Genomic DNA, 20,046 nt, shown 5'->3' with positions numbered 1-20,046 from the left:
CCTCTACACTGTACACTACTTTTGTGCCAGTCAGGGTGAGCACATATTATTGACAGCATTGAAGCTTTTCCTTGATTTTTGTCCTTATTCCACACACAAACGTAGCAATGATTATAGAAAAGACTGGAATGTTTCCAACTTAGATTGAACGAGGTGACAGTTTCAAAATACTTGGCAGTAAAGGCTACTTCTCAGGTAAAAATCACATGCCTGTGGGTAAGGGAAGTAGCAAGAATGGGTCTGAGAAAGCCAGTTTTTAGTGAATGAACAAGCATATTATTAAAGTACAATTTTCCCTAAAATATACATAAGAATTATTTGTATGTTTTAATCAACTTCTTCACAGAGATAGGTAGACAGACAAACAAAACAGGCAGGCAGGTCTTTCACAAAGCAATTTACTGTAGTCTTGCATTTAAAAGCTCTAACTAGGTCTCTCCATCCGAGCATTAACTCCCTTACTCCAGAATTCTCTACTATCAGGGCCTCTTGGCATTTTCTTCTCTCCAGCTTCAGCTGTGCCCCTGAGACTCCCATTACCACCCATTCTGTACATGCCAGCATCAACCCCTCTACTCCACTCCCATTAGGACCACATAGCCCAGATCACTAACCCATCCCTCTCCTCAGAGGCATCAAGCTCTACTCCATTCCTATTCACCTGTTTCCCAACTGAATTGCCCCTCACCCAATTTGCAAACCCCACTGTTTACTCTTAAACACTCTGAGAAATCTGAATGTCAAAGATGTATGTGCAAGTACATATAATTAGGAGATCCTTCTTGCAAGACTGCATCTGATATACACAGAAAGAGAGAGAGAGAGACATACACACCTACCCAAAATAGCAGTTAAGAGTCTAGGAGCCCATCTGCCTGGGTTCAAATCCTGACTCTGCCACCAACCATCTGTGTGACCATGGGCAAGTTATTTAAATGGTCTGCTCCTCGATTTCTTTATTTGCACAATAGGCATAATAATAGTTCCCATTTCAAATGTTATTGCAGGAATTTAATACACATAAAGTGCTTAGAATCAATTATTTTATATTATGATGATTATTATTATCATACTATGGTTATTAGTCTTGAAATCCTTTACATCAACACAGAAATGCAGTGGGGTTCACTGTTTAGTCTTAATGAACCAGTACTTTGAAAGTAGAGTGGTACCCCCAAATTTGAGGTATCTCAGAAATTCCCACTCCTGTTAAATTCAAACGTTTAATACTGCCAGATAATCTTATACAAAAAGACAACAGTGTTCCCATAACACAAAATTTGTGCAAAGTGATGGATTTCTAATTCCTGTGACTTATCAGAACCAAAGCCACCTGAAAAGCAAAAGGCATCTTTCGGTCAATCTCTCACTGCGTCCGGGAAAGAGATGGAGGCCAAAGTGCTCCCAAGGGAGGCTGGGAAAAATCTCCCTTCCCTTTCCCTTCCAAAGATTCCCCACCACAATCTTGTGATGCTAACACAAGGTAGGGTCAGGAGAGAGGAAGGGGGCAAACTGCTCCTCCCCCTCCTCATCCATAGGGAGTTTTCTCCCAATAGGTTCTTCATGCTTCTGGCCCTCTAGCCCTCAAAGCTCCCCAGGCTCCTCCCTAGAAAGGCTCAAACATGAAGCCCACCACCACAGCGATGGGCAGTGCCTCAGGTTTATCCTGAATGGGATGGTGAGCACTCAGCAGCTCCACAGAGCAGGCGGGGGAGCTTTTAGAAAACAGGCATGGCCCATGAGTATGCATTTGACCACCAAGGAAAACTCAAGGATTTTTTAGAGTTCAGAAATATCTACACCTTATTAAATATCCAATTCTTCAGCAGCAGCAAATAATTCTCTATGCAGCCCGTTTGAAAGACTCCTTTGAAACACCTATTCTAGGGTTGGCAGAGACACTGGATGACTAACACATCGCCCCCTAGTTACTCCCCAGAGTTCTCCCAGCAGAAGGTCATGTATAAAGTCGACGTCAACAGGCTTTAAGGGGTGGTGATGTTTCCTTTGACCGGATCACCGCAAGAACCATACAGCTTTAGAATTCTTAACTTCTTACCTGAAATTCTCATTTGAAAAGACTGGGCCTTTTCCAGATTAGTTCCAGCACAGCAGTTGGCATACAAAATAGGTACCTCATTAGATGTCTCCAATTTCTAGTCATTAGACCTAATAGGAAATTCTCTTCCACCAATCAAGTGAAAAAGAAAAGTGTCTCCGAGTTCAGCTTCTCAATTTACAATGAGTGAACGACTTTAAGCCCCATCTGACGACATTTTCCTCACCTTTCACACCTGAGTTCTACTTCAGATTTCTTACAGAAACATCACAGAGTAACAGGCTACAGCATGGGCTTCAGAGTCAGATGGAGGAAAATCTGAGTCCCAGCTTTCATGACCTTGCGGAGTTACGGGTGGGGTGGCCAGGTAAAACAGAACACCTAGTTAAATTCAAATTTTGAATAAACAACAAAAAATTTTTTAGTATAAGTATGTCCCATGCAAAATTTCCTGTATTTTTATTTGTTAAATCTGACAACCCAACTGAGGGGGCCTCTCTGAGACTAAAATATCCTCATGTGGAGCCTGTAGCACCCACCTCATAGGGTATTTCTGAAGGGTAAATGAGCTAGTATAGGCCAAGAGCCAACTCCCCGTACTTGGACAAATAAGTATGCAATATCCAGAAGTTAAGTGAATGGCCACTCCAATCACTGGGTGGATATAACTTTATTTAATTGAGTCACATGCTAAAGAGGTTGTACACTATACTGTCTCCACACACACCTCAATCTCACCAGCCACATAATTCCAAATTGAGACCAACTCAGGGCAAAAGCATGGCATATATTGCTGCCTCAAGACTCCCAAGTCCAATTAGAAAGCCTACTGACACCAAACATGGGAGCCACATCACTTCGTGAGGCCATTATTATAAAAGCTACCATTTACCAAACACCATAAACATTACCTTCTCTAATCTTCATGAAAATTCTGCAAGGAGATCTATTAGTATTCTTATTTTAAATTTAGGTAAGGAGACAGATTCAAGTTGGACAAGATGCCCAAGATCATACAGCTGTGCTAGAACCAGAATTCGAACCCAAGCTAACTCTAGGTCAGGCCCTGTCCACCGGCTCCATGTTTCAGGCCAGATGAAAACCATCTAAAGATTTCAGGCCTAAGTTCAGAATTCTTCACTCTCCCAATTAGAGAATGTTCCTCATTGTCAGAAGCTGTTAGGGCCTCTGGCTTAGGAACACAGAGATGCTTAGTAAGTAAAATCATCTGGAAAACCATCATTTCAAATTAGCCATGCAATTTTTTATGTTTTTTAAGTTTTATGTGCATTCAAAGTAGTACAAAAGCAAGTGGAACTCAGTGGTAACTTCACAGTGAAAGAGCCTCTGGGTGGTACCGAGCCACATCCTTGCACAGAACCTGTCCTTTACTCTCAAAGCACCAAGGTAACTTAGTGAAGGGTTGATTTCACAGGAACTTTCACACACTGCTGATAAACTGTAAGTTAAGAGCATAAATTTTGGGGAGGCTGGGTGGCTCAATCGGTTGGGCGTCTGACTTTGGCTCAGGTCATGATCTCGCGTTTCATGGGTTCGAGCCCCATGTCGGGCTCTGTGCTGACAGCTCAGAGACTCGAGCCTGCTTCGGATTCTGTGTCTCCCCCTCTCTCTGCCCCTCCCCTGCTTGTGCTCTCTGTCTCTCAAAAAATGAGTAAATGTTAAAAAAAATTTTTTTAAGAGTATAAATTTTAACAAACTTATTGCAAAGTCAGGAGGCAATATGCAACAAGAGTCATAGAAATGTTTATATTTATTTTAGTCAATAATCATTACTGCTAGAAAGTTATCATAAAGCTATGAGAAATATAAAAATCTATGTACAAGGATATTTCATTAGTATTAGTTATAAAAATAACTGTCAATCTAAATGCCTATCAACAAGAGAACGATTACTAAAATATACATTCATATTTTAGAATTCTATCTAGCCATTAACAGTGTTCCAGACATTGCATTACCTGAAGAATGTCTGACATACTATATGAAAAAAGGAGGGGCACCTGGGTGGCTCAGTCGGCTAAGCATCCAATTCTTGATTATGGCTCAGGTCATGGTCTCATGGTTCGGGAGTTCCAGCCCTATGTCAGGCTCCACGCTGTCAGTGCAGAGCATGCTTAGAATTCTCTCTCTCTCTCTCTCTCTGTCTCTCTCTCTCTCTCTCTCTCTCTCTCTCTCTCTCTGCCCCTCCCCTGCTCACACTCACACACTCTCTCTAAGATAAATAAAATTTTTAAAAAAGAAAAAAGATACAAACTAAATATACGATTTTCATTATGTAAAACGTGTATATAAACACAGAATGGAGGACTAGAAAAATATATGAAAAAGATTAACAATGATGTCTCTAGGTATTTTTATTTTCTTCTGAAGTTTAACTACATTTTAATATTTTAGAACTAGCATTTACTTCTTTTGTTCAGGAAACAAAATGACATTTTTTAGAGTACAGCCAGTTTAGTAATACTCAACTAGGGAAGAAATAATCCCTTCCCACTGGTGTATTGAAACAATGAAGAAATGTCTTTGAGAATTACTGACATTTATGGAGCACTGACTATATTTCAGACACTGCTCCTAGCATTGCATATGCCTTATTTCATCCTTACAATGCCTGTATAAGTGAATTAAGTATAATCCTTTCTCTAGTTTCAGATGTGGAAACTGAGGCAGAGAGAAGTCAAGTCACTTCCTTGAGCTGGCCCAGCAAATGAGTCATAGACCTGAGATCTGAATCTCCACAGCCTGTATTCAGGACCAATGCTCTTCACCACATAAGACAGTACAGAGATCCTGCGATCTATTTTTTCATCTGAAAGCCTTGTACAGCAGCACATAGAACTATTAGAGCTTAATTCCTTTTATGAAATCTCACTGTGCGCTCAACTACACAGGGAGCCCCAAATCCTCAATATAATGTAGCAAAATCACCCATATAACTACACAAACAGATGAAACCCCAACAAGAATCCTACACATACATACCAATTCAAAGAGCTAGATTTCAGGATACCCCCAAATGGATGCTCCAGGGAGATCCATGCTACCAGGATGAGCGAGCACATTTGCTTCAGTAAGTCAGGGGGATGCTCCACTGCGGCATTATTCTGCCTGAGCCTCCCTTCTTCACCCCAAGCTGGCTCAGGTCATTCTGGGGACACTGGGCACCAGTCCTTCAACAAAATCCCCTGACCACTCCAGACCATCTGTACTTACTAGCTCTCTTAGGAAATACCTGGCTCTCAAGTAGGGGCAGCGCCATCCAATTAGTCAGTCTATGCAAATCACAGACATCAAAGAAGAGCAGCTAACTGAAGGGTAGAGATCTTTGCCCCTGAGGGTCTATTAATCTATGGGATAGCACTGGAAATCTGCTCTTGGTTTATATTTACAATGGACTCAACTAAGGAAAGTTACATGGATTAAAAAGAGTAGGGATCCTATATCCACTCAAACCAGCACAGCACACACCCATGACCTATTCATCACCAATGCATTTAAGGAGATCACTATTACATGAAGCTCAGAAACTCCTGTCAGGACTATCCCAGAAAACTGCTAGAGCTTTTGCATCAAGTGCCATGGAACAAAACAGAATGTTACTATGAGTTCATCTTCAAAGAAAAAGTTAAGGTGCTCCACAAAGAGGTATGTAATGTCCTTAAACGCTCAGTGGCAGGAATCATGATAACCTTGCCACTCCTGTGTGGTGCTTTCCATTCTATCCCTTACAAAGCCCTTTAAGGAACAGATGCCTCAGTGAACCTGGCAACAACTATATGAAGTGGGAGAGGCACCAGGATCATCTTGCCTTACAGATGTGGAAGCTGAGCCTCAGAGACTCTTCATGACTTGCCCAAGATCACAAAAGTAACAGCAGGGTGGGAGGGAATACCTGAAACTGGACTTTCCAATCCAAACACAGGGTTCTTCCCCCATATCGTGTATACACCCTTAACATTACTGCCAGCAAGAAATAACTGCTAGACAATAGAGTATAACCAGAACTGTAAACCCAGTGCACTACAAAAATGTCATCTGAGAGCCAAGCAAGATCTGGAGGAACACAGGTTTCTATCCAATGACTGTTAAACTATGCTGAGAATGGCAGAAACAAGGATTCTATTTAGGCAGCAGGCTTACCATGGCTGTTTATTCATCACTGGAGACAGAGAACTACGTATTCTAATGATATGGAACATGTCCTATAGATCACACATGCTTGTCAAATAAACCAGTTTGGATTTCTCCTTCATTAAATACCTGATGTGCATCAGTGGGCAGTAATTGCTACACATTTTTAAACGTATGAATCCCAAAACAAACTAAGTATTACCCACATTTAATATTGCTATGTTCCACAGGACAGAGATGAGCCACCCTTTGGCCCCACTGCCTCTTTGAAATGATGTTTCCTTGATGATTTATTGATCTCTCTCTCAAGACTCTTGGAGTTAAAATTAACATTCTCATTTTTTTGAAAGATGACTATTGGTCATGTCACTTTAAATTTTATAGGTTAGCATAAAAATGTACAGACACATCACTATCAGTTTCATGAAGATGCCAATATAATTCAAAATAAAATCCTTGATAGGCTCAGAGCTTGATTTCAGTTTGAGCTATCCACAAATAACTGAGACCTCACGAGCAAGTTTTTGTACACAGGCCCTGTAAGAAACCCAGGAGCTTGCAGCCAGTGAACACTTAAGGCGCTTGAAATGCTTTTGGTAGAGACATGGAAAATGTGAAAACTGACACTTGAGTTTCATGAATTCATATCTAGATATAAATAAAGGTACCTAGACTTTATAAAGTCAGCATCAATTGTTTAGATATCTACCATCAGTTCTGATCAGTGTTAATTATAACATCAAGAGAGGGGAATTAACCAGAGATAGGTAGGCACATGGGAATCTCTAATAGTTGTTGACAGTGACATATATTAAAACAAGTATCTTCTCCTGGGGCTGAAGCTTTAATTAAATTCTCAAAACTTAAGTAGTGACACATTCAAACTCCCCCACAGCACTCAGGAGACATGTGTATCACTGAACAGAGAAGCCCCTTTACCTCCCCCCTTGGGAGGAGAGACTGGACAGATGGAGTGTAAGAGTCCAGAATTAACCCGAGGTACTTGTACTCTCCAGCACTCCAGCCAAAGCAGGACCATTTGCTTATATAATAACCATGCTTGTGCCTATCTGATATTTTAGTAGAGGACGTTTTACATGCCTTAATCTGACATCTCTGAGTTTAATAAAAAGTAAATGATATTATCTGCCCAGGCATGGCTTGGCTTACAGTCAAAGAGGGATTATAATATGTGCATTCAAATGGGAGGCACATGTGGTCATCATAATGCAAACCCCCTTATCCGTTAATACTGAACCCCAGAACACTACCTATACAGCTTGGTCCCATGAGGAGTGCAAACACAAAGATAACCGTAGGAGAAAGGAGTGAGGGAAAGGGGAGAAGGAGATTCTAGATTATTAAATGACCTCCCTCTAAGCAAAGCTCTTCTGAGTACAGAGTGGAGAGCAACTCATACCCCTGAATGCAGTCAGTAGTCCCAACAGCTCAGGCCAAACAGACAGCAGCCACATCTCTGGAAAGTGTCACAGGCCACCCAAAGCCAAGGCCTGGTTAAGTAGGGACCAAACTGCAAGGTTCATTCTGCACAGCCAGCTGACCCCAGCCCCAGCCTGCTTCAGAGCTGTTTTTGCCTCTGTGCAGCTGACCAGAGACGCTCTTGAGAACAGGAAGCAGGTTTCAGGGAGAACTGAATGGCCATAAGCACCCTAAAGGACAGGAAGAAGATGCACTCCTCTGAAACTCTAATCCCATAGTGTCTGGGAAGGATATTTTAACAACAAAAGATGACCTTCAGGGCAAGGATGACCTTAAAAGACCGAGGCAGAGAGACCCCGGCCCTCTTTCTGGAAGAAAACCAAGGAAAAGGATTGTACTGACTTCTCTGGTAACAATTTTCAATATGTCACAATGCAAACATTATCACAACAGTCTAAATTCCTAACCTAAATTACTCTACAGAATTGAAAAGTCGACCCCTTTGTTGCTTTCTTGATGAGACAGAATATGGTCATCCTCCACACCTTCAACAGTGCATTTCCCACGTATTCCTTTCCAGTCTCTCTTCCCTGGGTGAAGGAATGTCATTTCTTCAGCCTTTCTTTCCTCTTCTATTATTTCCCCCAACAACAATCCTGGCTTATTGATCTTTTTTCTGCCTAATAGCCATCCTATGTAGGTGGGACATAGCCACAGGGAGGACTACAACACAAACTCCAAAAAAAGGAACAGTAAATTTCCTGTCTACAGATGCACTCCCGGGGCCTAGAGTGCGTCAGGCCAGTTGTGGGCACCAAGGAGGTCTGAGAGCAGGGAGACCCACCTGAACACAGAAGCTCAGATTCCAGAAAGCTGTCCAACTCCCAGGAAGACTATGGGAATAAAGCAGGACCTCAGACCCCAAAGGATGATGGGAGGAATCCAAAACTGGGGAGCATGAAGAAAACCAGTTACTGCAATAGGAGTATATGTTAAGGCTGAATGAGGGAACGACCACAGGAAGTCTTTTCTCTATAAATCTGAGAGAAGATGAAGATGGAAACTACTCATGGGCTGTTCCCTTGACACAAAAATTATTATCAACTTATTAAAGTTTCCCAAATGGCCTTCTAGTAAACACATTAGCCCAGAGATTTAGGATGAGAGAGAGAAACAGCCTATGGTACCAAAAGAAGGTAGAGATCCTTAGGAGAAAAGGAGAAAGGGAGTTCCAAACCAAAAGAAATTAAGCACAGTGGGGCGAGAGTTAGGGGCACGGAGTAGTTGAAAACTATGTGACAGCTATCAGATATGGAATCAAAACGACACAAGTTCAAATCTTGTTCCCACCAGCTAGCTCAGCAACCTGAGCCAAATTATTTTAAATTCCCCTAAGCCTCAGTTTCCGTATCTACAACAGTACCTACGGTATCAGATTCAGAAGTTCCTAGCCCAGTATAAAAGTCCTCTAAGCAGGACCAGCTACATAATCTCTGGGTCCAGTACAAACTGAAAACATGGGCCTTTGTTCAAAAATAAAGAATTTTAACAGGGCACCTGGGTGGCTCAGTTGGTTAAGCCACCGACTCTTGGTTTCAGCTCAGGTCATGATCTTCACAGTTCGTGAGTTCAAGTCCCATGTCAGGCTCTGTGCCAGCAGTGTAGATCCTGCTTGGGATCTTCTCTCTCCCTCTCTCTGCCCCTCCCCTGCTCGTGCTCTCTGTCTGTCTGTCTGTCTCTCTCTCTCTCTCTCTCAAAATAAATAAATAAACTTAATTTTTTTTTAACGTTTATTTATTTTTGAGACAGAGAGAGAGCATGAACGGGGGAGGGGCAGAGAGAGAGGGAGACACAGAATCTGAAACAGGTTCCAGGCTCCGAGCCATCAGCCCAGAGCCCGGTCTTGAACTCACGGACCGCGAGATCGTGACCTGAGTTAAAGTCGGACGCTTAACTGACTGAGCCACCCAGGCGCCCCAATAAACTTAATTTTAAAAAAAATAAAGAATTTCAAGATGGCAATGGTAAAGCATTAAAGCAAGTACCCGTCACACACACCTCGGGCCAGCCCAACCCTGAGAACTTAGTTGTTGTTGTTGTTGTTTTAAGATTTTTTGTTAAATCTTTTATTTATTTTTGTGAGTGCACAAGCAGGGGAGGGGCAGAGAGAGAGTGACGGACAGAAGATCCAAAGTGGGCTCTGCACTGACAGCAGCAAGCTGTATGTGGAGCTTGAACTCACAAACCGCGACATCATGACCTGAGCCGAAGTCTGTGTCACTCAACGAACTGAGCCACTCAGGTGCCCCATTTAGTAGTTTTTATGATGCCATAGCATTTTCTCTATGTTTGTTAGTGTCCTTCCCCAGGTCTGTTTCCCTATAGAGATCAGATTTAAAAACAAAAAACTTTCAAAAATAAAGGACCTAAAAAAACATTTAAAGGGCCTTACCAATTTTAAATTAACTTAAGTTGATAATCGTGCCATGATTATAAAAGGTAATATCCCCATTCTTAGGACGTATATACTGAGGTATTTAGGGGCAGACCATGAGGTATCGAACTTATTTTCAAATTATTCATAAAAAATAATTTGTGTGTGTGCGTGTATGTGTGTAGAGAGTGAGTGTACAAGTTTGCATTGATAAAGCAAATGGTGTTAAAGTTAACAGTAAATAGTAGGGCACCAGTAAGTAGGGCACCTGGGTGGCTCAGTCGGTTAAGAGTCCAACTTCAGCTCAGGTCATGATCTCGCGGTTTGTGAGTTCATGCCCTGCGTCAGGCTCTGTGCTGACAGCTTGGAACCTGCTTCAGATTCTGTGTCTCCCTCTCTCTCTGGCCCTTGCCCACTCATACTCTGTCTCTGTATCTCTCTCTCAAAAATAAATATTTTTTTAAAAATTAAAAACAAGTTATCAGTAAGTAAATCTGGGTAAACACAAATGAAGTTTCTTTGTTGTATTCTTATTCTTGCAACATCAATTCTTGAGGAGCCAATTACTTCCAAAGAAAAAGCTTCCATAACATAAAGTTCCCACGTGAGCTTGGGGGGAGTGGAGAGGGAGGAAGAGAGCAACAGCAAAGGAGAGGCAAGGCTGTAAGCTCTATACAGACAGGGGCCATTTCAACTTTGTTAACTGCAGAATTCCAGCATAGAACTTAGGTCAACAAACATTTAAGGCAGGAAGCAGAAAGGAAGCAACATCCTGTGCTCAAACTAGCTTGGGGAATAAGGACCCGGGGCAGGGACAGATGGTTGATAGTTATACCAGCACTTGGGAACCAGCAAGCTGCCTCCATTTAGCATGAGACCAAGAATCGTGTGAATATGGGCGAACAGTAGCACATGGTGTGTACCACACCCTGCACCACACTGAACAGGGCCTTAGTTCTTATCACTTGCTAATAGTTCAGGCAAACTCATCTTAGGCCCACCATTTGACCTTCCCAGGCTTCAGGATCCTCACTGACAGAATGTGGGAGATTACGAGTGCATTCACTTACTGGGCATCTCCCACATGCCAGGCCCTAAAGTCACATTCCCTGTTCTCTACAGCTTTCATTCTAGAAGGATCTCACAAACTGGACGCGGATTTTCTCGAGATCCTTGTGGTCTTTTCCAGCCCTGAAAATTCCACACAAAAACTATGGGGCTTTTTACTTAAAAAATAGCACCAATATTATGGTATAACCACTCTGAAGTAGTCATCGAAAATGGAAAAAAAAAAATAGGGGCGCCTGGGTGGCTCAGTCAGTTAAGCATCTGACTTTAGTTCAGGTCATGATCTCACAGTTTGTGGGTGCGAGCCCCATGTCGGGCTCTGTGCTGACAGCTTAGAGCCTAGAGCCTGCTTCAGATTGTGTGTCTCCCTCTCTGCCCCTCCCCCACTCATACCCTGTCTCTCAAAAATGAATAAACATTAAAAAAAAAAGAAAGAAAATGCATACTCTCCTAAAGGTGAAAATATATTCAAGTGGCCTATGTTTAACTTTTTTAAATTTATTTTTATTTTAGAAAGAGAGAGAGTCAGAGGAAAGAGAGAGAGAGAGAGAGAGAGAGAGAGAGAGAGAGAGAAAGAATCCTAAGCAGGCTCAGAGCAGAGCCTGACGTGGGGTTTGATCCCAAGACCCTGGGATCATGACCTGAGCCGAAATCAAGAGTTGGATGCTCAACCAACTGAGCCACCCAGGAGCCCCTATGGTTAACATTTTTTTTTTTTAAATCTACATACACATGGGCAGTGAAATGCTTGAGAACATATACAATTAAGCCTTCTACCAATAATCAACTTGATTTTTAGCTACCAAAATTCTTGTTCCTTAACAAGGTATACATACAAATAGTAAGAATTTCAAAAATTTAATAAAGCTCTGTGGCTAGAAAAAAAAACATTATAAAAGATAGAAATACTTTTTAAAGCAATAAATTTATCAATGAGAAAAATAACTGTAAAGTGCAGAATAATAATTAGTATTAAAATTAAAACATCCGAAGTGTTTTAATTTTCTGCTTCATTAGTCCTCCTCATTCACAGTCAACTGGCATAAAAATGGTTACAAAGGCTAATTTTGTTAAAGACCTTGGAGAAAAGAGGAAAGAACTGCTCCTTCATGAATACTAAAGATGATAAAATAGGAAACCAATAACATTTTATCACTTTATAGAAATTAATCTAATTTAAAAATAATTTAGTACTATGCTTTATGCAGAACTTGTTATGTATCCAAGAAAAAAATTTATAATATTAGTATCATGGTACCTACAGTTGCCAGATATTAAACATCTGCACTGATTTATATAATTTAGGACAAATGGTAAGGCAAGAGATCAAAAATATAATTAAAGATTCAAAATAAGAGGCATATGAAAATAGTATTTCCCAGATGGATTCTCAGGAACTAAAGTGGGAGCATAGATCTATGAAAGTTGGTCTCAAACACAGGCTGCAAGTTGAGATGCCAAGTATTTGTCCTTCAAAAACCATCCTCATGGACTCTGACGTAATTCACAAAGATCTGGACACTCTATTATTTTTTGGTAGATGCAAAGAGGGACCACTTTAACAAGTTAACTTCTACAACTAAAGGCCATTCTTCTACAGTTTTACAGAGCAGCAGCTTTAAAAGCTTTATCCTTAGAAATGAAAAATGTTCTAAATGTCCTTTGGATTCATGGAGTCAACACTTTACCAGATAGTAAATTACCAGATAGTGAAATCATTACTTGATCCAAATGCTACATGGATTATATTACTCTATTTGTAAAGTTCAGCACCTGGCTCCCCACAGAGAGTTAATAATCATTTATTAGCTACGAAGACAGATACAAAAGTCACTTGGATGCCACCAGGTGGGGAGAGCCCTGTCTCATGGAACCCTGCTGCCCTCAATGAAGGGCCAAACGGGGCCAATGCCCAGAACTTTCTGCCCTGTTGTTGCATCTCTGCAATGAATATCTTCTTAGTCACCTGGCTAATACACAGAGGCTTTGAAATGCTTTCAGGTAAAATTCCTTTTATGTCACAATATTCCAATGCTGTAAAGAGCTAACCATTTCCCATAACCAGAAAGTGAAGAGATTTACAAGAGGTATCCTGCAGAAAATCCACATAGCATTTCATAATACTTAGCTCAGATCATAAAGACCAGTTGAACTGGATTAGCAGAAGGTTGGCATTTAGAATTAACTCTGCCAATAGCTGGTTGGTATGAATATGAACCAGTCACCTTCTTATCTATTAAAAAAAGAGTGGTTTTAGTGGGAGGTTTATAACAGATTACTTTGAAATATGATAAAAACTAAGGACTGTGTTCATAGAAGGATGCACAAATGTATACATATATACATAGCGTGTTTTGAATAATGTTCAATGATTTCACTAATGTCCTGAATCCCAGTCACAGGTTCAGTTGGGAATCCTTCAATCAGATGGTTTCCCAAGTCCTTGCTAGTTCTGATATGCCATGCATCATTGCAGACCAGGGTATTGCTTATATCCTCAGCTATACCTTCCTAGGTTTAGACATAGGAGGTTCATATTTTTAAGTCCATTCTACAAAGAAAATTACCTGGGCATTTATAGCTTCATGTCTCCCACTTGAAAATCTGAGCATTGTGGGGGAACCTGGGTGGCTTAGTCAGTTAAGCGTCTGACTCTTGGTTTCAGCTCAGGTCATGGTCTCATGGTTTGTGAGTTCGATTCCTGCATCGGGCTCTGTGCTGACAATGTAGAGCCTGCTTGGGATTCTGTCTCCAACTCTCTCTGCCCACCCCCCCCCCCCCGCTCTCCCTCCCTCTCTCAAAACAAATAAGCTTTTAAAAATTTTTTTAAAAAGAAAATCTGAGCATTGGGATAGCATTTGGGGTCTCTGTCTTTAACTATATCCCTTACAGACAAGTTTCCACCATCCAAATGTGTCATTTGGTGGGAAACAGTTCTTCTCTTCCCCCTAACTCCCTTCCTCTCCCAATTCTTCCTTGGAGGTAGGAATATGCTCAAGGGTTCACACCTAAGCCCAGTGGATCTCAGAGAAGTGTTTACACTTTACAGTGTATACAAATCACCTGGGTATCATGTTAAAATGCAGATTCCAAATCAGTAGGTACCAGGTGCAACTCAGAGTCTGCATTTCTAACATGTTCCCAAGGACCACTACAGCCGATACCAGTTCTCAGCCCCCGTGCACTGGTTCCCTAAGTGTTCTTCTCAGCTTAAAGGCAACTCACATTGGTGTCTCTGTGGAGTTCTTCAGTAGCCCCTAAAAGATCTAGAAGCCTTTTTAAAACACGCAAACCCACACCCTCAATTGCTTTAAAAGAAACAAGTTTGTGTAACACATCATTGTATCAAAGTAGAGAAACCCCAGGATTTAAGAGTCTGACAAACCTGTGTTTGAACACCATAATCTAACAATGTGGTCTGATAGCAAATTGTTTACTTCTCTGAGTCTCATCTGTAAAACTGTCTTGTTGAAAGACTCAAGAGAGAGAATGCTGGTAAAGCAACCACCATCACCAATTTGATTCAGAATTAACTCAAATTCCCTGATGGTGCCCCAAGATTATTCAAATGTAGAATCCATGGATTCCTCCTGACTAGGTCTAAATTTAGTTATCTTAACACTAGCCCCAAATTGCTGTGTCCACCATACAACCCCATGTGCAAAGAAGGAGGTATCAGGCAGCACACAAGTGATCCAAGATTTCTCATTCACACTCTGAAACTTCTAGGAATAACACAGGGGTCCTCAGCATTAGTTTTCTCACACGAAGAGAGATTAGGGGTGAAACAGATGTCTACAAGGGCTGACAAAGTTTGCCATCTACAAAAAAATGTATGTGTTTCTCTAAGTCTCTAGGTACCCCTTTACCAAGGCAGATAGGCAAACAATTCTAATGATATGCAGGATTACATCTGATGTATTCCAAATGATGGCACTGTTCCCTCTAATTCCTGTGTTTCATTTTTATTTCTCTATCAATTCTTAAATTATCCTGCTGTGAACTGGGTAGTAATCATTATGGATTAATCACAACAAAATACTATTTATATGTTCTTTGTTACCTATTCTTCTTAGGAACCTTCCCAAAGTATTTCTGTTCATCATCAGGAGGCCATGGATAACATTGTGAGATCAGTTAACGCTCAAAGGTTCATTTTTGTATCATGTAACAGATATATTGGCTATAAAGACAAATCACGGGACACTAAGAAAACATGATATTAAAAAAGAGTAAGAAGTAAGGGTACCTGGGTGGTTCAGTTGGTTAAGTGTCCAACTTTAGCTCAGGTCATGACCTCATGGTTTGTCAGTTCAAGCCCCGCACTGGGCTCCGTGCTAACAGCAAAAACCCCACTTCGGATCCTCTGCCGTCTTCTCTCTGCCCCTTCCCCGCTCATGCTCACGCGCTCTCTCTCTCTCTCCCCCCTCTCTCTCTCCCCTCTCTCTCTCAAAAATAAACGTAAAAAAATATGAAGTCTGTTAGGAAAGAAAATATGAAGGTGAGCATATCACTTGCCCCCCCACCACAACGCCTCTGCATAAAAATCAAGATTTTCAAGCATCCCTTTTGCCCAGAATAAAGAAAAATTACATACTGAATTACATCAGTAAACTAATACCTGATTTAGCTTACTAATCATTACCAATCAATGTTTCAGTCAATCAACAACTTTAGTCCTCGGGGTACCTGGGTGGCTCAATACGTTAAGCATCCAACTCCTGGTTTTGGTTCAGGTCATGATTTCACGGTTCATGGGTTCAAGCCCCACATCAGACTCTGGGCTGACAGTGTGGAACCTGCTTGGGATTCTCTCTTTCTCCCTTTATGTGGGGAAATAGGTTCTACTTACATAAATGGGTAAGAAGAAAATCTTAGGGCAGAAAGACACCACCACAGGATGAATGCACTCGAGGTTAGCTAGCGAGATATTGTAATGGGATCATGAGTAACTTGTTATACCACCTACAAGAAATTACTTCCCAGCTGACACCAATGTACCTTGATCACAAACTCCACTTTCCTCCCAGACCCTTTGCTTCTTACATACGCAAGTTAATGATTACTATCTGATTGTTTTCTCCATGTTCATGTGTGTAAGATCCTATTTTCTTCATGTTCTCCACGTGGGTAATAACTTGTTTTCTCCATGTTCATCACGTGTGTAAGATCTTGTTTCATTAACATTCACCACAAGGATAATGTCTTGTGAGCGCAACAAAATATGGAGAGGATTTGGGGCTCTTGTCTCCTCCGAGACATTAGCCTCTCTCATATTCAATTCTGCATCCGCTCTCTTGCTGGATAAGAGAGAACTCCAGACTCATAGTCTGTGACACCTTTCTCTCTGCCCCTCCTGCATTTGCATGCACTCTCTCAAAATAAATAAACTTTAAAAAACAAAATACAACTTTAGTCTACTGATTCGCACCCCTCCTAGTGCATCAAACTCACTTAAAGATAAATATATAGAGATATAGAGGTATAGATATATACCTAGATAAAAATGTAGATATAAGGAATCAGTGAATTAAGATATCTGGGTCCCACACCCAAGAGATTATTTTACTGGACTGAACTAGACCCCAAGCATCAATATTTTTTAGATTCTAATGTATAACCAGAGTTGAGAATTGCTACTTAATCTTTGGTTTTTCAATCATTTTAAGAAAGCAGAGACTTAAAACACACTGAGGGGTGACTTAAAACACATACTAAGGGGTGGCTGGCTGGCTTACTTGGTACAGCATGCAACTCTTGATCTCAGGATTTTAAGTTCAAGCCCCACACTGGACGTAGAGCTTGCTTTAAATAAATAAATACATAAATAAATAAATAAAACACATACTAAGATTACTGTTTTCTGTTTCTTTGATCTTTTCTATACTCTCCAACTTCTTTTTACAGTGAGGCTGCATTGCTATCACCAGAAAAATAAAATGGAGAAAAAAAAAATTTTAAGGAAACCAGCATCCACAAATCCCAAGCATAAATGACCCTTCTACATTTTCCCTCTTCCTCAATATTCACACTATTTGTGTCCATATCCTTCTTATTAGATGTCCCCTCTTCCCATACTTCTATGATTTAGTACAATACAGGCTATCATAGAAAATAACCATTATCAAATTCATGAATTCTATAGCTCTGTATCTGCCACCTTAAGTCCGGGGTTTTCAATCCACCAGAATCTAATTGGCTGCCCATTGGCATCTCCCGGGGAGTTCTAAAAATTCCCCCACATCCTGGACACACCCCAGACCAATTAGATGAGAATCTCGGAGTGGGACACACAACAGTTTTATATCCCCAGGTGACTCCAACGTGCAGCCAAGGCTGGGAACCAGTGGCTTTAAGAGTTAATTAATACAAGTCTCCACATCTAGCAGTAAGCTCCTGCTAGCTTAAAAGCACAATACCTTGGTGTAATTTCAAAGAATGGTCATTTGTGAATATGCATCGATGTTCAATTTCAGGTTGGCAAGGAATAAAAATAGACACTAAATAATAAATGTGTTCACTGTTCTCCCTTTTAATTGGACATAAGTCACCATCTTTTATAGTTAAATATGAAAAAGTCTAAGAACACTGTCACATATTCTGACCCAGTTATAAAATAGGCAAAACAAAATTGGACAAAAAATGTTTTCACAAACTCTGCATTTATCTTACTCAGGTCAGTGTTATTTCTGAGTGACTTTGCTACTTGGTAGTCAGAATTATACTCTTATATTGCTTGAGATTCTTAGATGAAAGACCTAGGTGCTGACCATTCTTCTTGTTTGTAAATCTGAAATAAAGTACATCTGCTAAAGTTTTAAAGAAATCCTGTTCTGTTTGATTATTCTTCTCATGTACCCCCAGGCCTCCTATCCTCCTCTTTTACAGAGAAAACTGGTGCTTTTGTTTTGGTGCAGGTCTGTTCTATGCTCTCTGGGGTAAGAATTAGCCCACACACAACACTCACTTCTGTGGAATGAACATTTTTCAGACACAAGAAGCAGAGAATTTTAACAGTATGCAAAATACCGCAATTAAACAGGTTTTGCTGATAGTGTTATTTTAATGAGTGAAACCTCCATATTCAGAGTTGAATAAAATAAACACACATATGACCAACATGGAAATTCTGGAGGGTAGTCTTAAATGAATTCAAAAAGTCTAAAATTCTTTTAAAGAAATGGGTTTGTCCTTTTCCACTTCAAGCCATTACACATCTGTAATAATCTCTTCTAAAGCACACTCGGATTCTCAGCAGAAGTGGCCTTTTCCTTCTCAGTCTCAGGAAGGAATGGTTTATGGGTATTGCTTTGTTTTCTAAGGCAAAAGCATGAGTGAAGGAAAGAAGAGGGTCTGCAGCCAGAGAACTGATGCATTCCACAGCACAAAGATAAAAAGCTTAGCTCAGAGTGCAAAAATAATGAAACAGTAGGTGGTTCTTATCTCCCCTGTTGAGTGAATTCACTCCGCAGTATTTTACTGAGCACCTACTATAATATATGCAACGTACTGTACAACGTACCAGAGATAGAAGTCAGAAAAGTCTCTATTCTCCTGGAACTTAGAAGGAATGGGGCGGACAGAAATTAAACTGGTTTTCATGAAACTATTGTATTACCACAGGGATGACACAGTGAGTCAGCAGTGCAGAGCGACAGGAGAGCCTAAAACAGGAGCCTGACCTAGTCTGGGAAGTCAGAAAAGGCTTCTCTGCAGAAAGGACCTTTACTCTGGGATCTGAAGGAGTTGAAAGCTGGACAAGTGAAGGAGTGAGTTTTGTGAGCATGGAATGCAAAACTCCACACAGCCAGGGCATAATGAAGGAGGGGAAGAGCAAGTTGAGGCTGGCGAGGCCAACTGGTACCAGTGGGACAGGGGAGTTCTGCTGCAGACGTGAGTCTGAGGGCCCGGACGGCATCAGCAGAGTGTCAGCTGAGAGGGTGGACATCTGGGTATGGAGCACCGAAGGGCAGTCTAAACCAGGGTGCACCGTTGGGAGTTACCGGCATGTGGACGGGAGCTGAAGCTGCGGAAGGGTGAAACCACTCCACACTAAGCCACGAGCCTTAAATATGAGATCTGAATATCCTTTGACACCAAGAGTTTGCACTTGTAATAACCTCAGACATGCTTGCTGAGCGAAATGAGCCCTAAGGTAATACATAAAGTATCAAAGGTCTATTGGGATGACTTTTCATTTACACAATACAAAAGAACAAACTACAATTTTTTATTTATTATTTTAGAGTGAGCGAGAGAGCGTGGCAGAGGGGCAGAGACAGAGAGACAGAGACAGAGAAAATCTCAAGCAGGCTCCAAGTTCAGCACGGAACCTGATGTGGGGCTTGATCCCACGACCCTGGGAACATGACCTGAGTTGAAATCAAGAGTTGGCCACTCAACTGACTGAGCCACCCAGGTGTCCCCAAACTGCAATTCTTAACCTCTGTTTTCATAGCTGCAAAATAGAATGGTATCGTGACTACAAATGCAATCACTAATAACTATTACTGTGGTCCAAGAAAAAAAAAAAACCTGGATCTTTTGTGCAACTAAATTAAATAATTACATTGCCCTGAAACAACCCTGAATCTACTCACGGAAAGACATTTCATCCTCCCATCAATCTCTGTGCATACATTAGGCACAGAGGAGGAAAAGACAATTGGGAAAATGAGAGAGCAGGGGAAAATTAATTATAATTATGGAAATGCAGCTTAAAGAACAAAGGCTTAAATTTGTAACACAGGTCTAAGGGGAAATAATTCTCATGAGCAACCATTTACAATGTGAGAAGTCTGCAAATCTGAAGGAAACGGTGACTGTTTATTAGACATGTTATTTCTTCTTTCTAATTTAGTAATCAGAAGATTGGTACTCCCAAGCATAAAGG

The 20,046-nt window shown here is 41.0% G+C and overlaps 1 protein-coding gene across 9 annotated transcripts in view; it reads right to left on the bottom strand.

The window, feature by feature from the left end:
* The window catches only part of PLCH1 (phospholipase C eta 1), a 218,128-nt gene that overhangs the window by 157,577 nt on the left and 40,505 nt on the right, over nt 1–20,046 (bottom strand). The window lies entirely within an intron of this gene.

Source organism: Panthera pardus, unplaced genomic scaffold, assembly GCF_024362965.1.
Source record: "Panthera pardus isolate Hobbes unplaced genomic scaffold, ASM2436296v1 HiC_scaffold_16, whole genome shotgun sequence".
Lineage (NCBI taxonomy): Eukaryota > Metazoa > Chordata > Mammalia > Carnivora > Felidae > Panthera > Panthera pardus.
The sequence above is the reverse complement of the archived record's forward strand: the minus strand, read 5'-3'. Positions and strand labels throughout refer to the sequence as shown.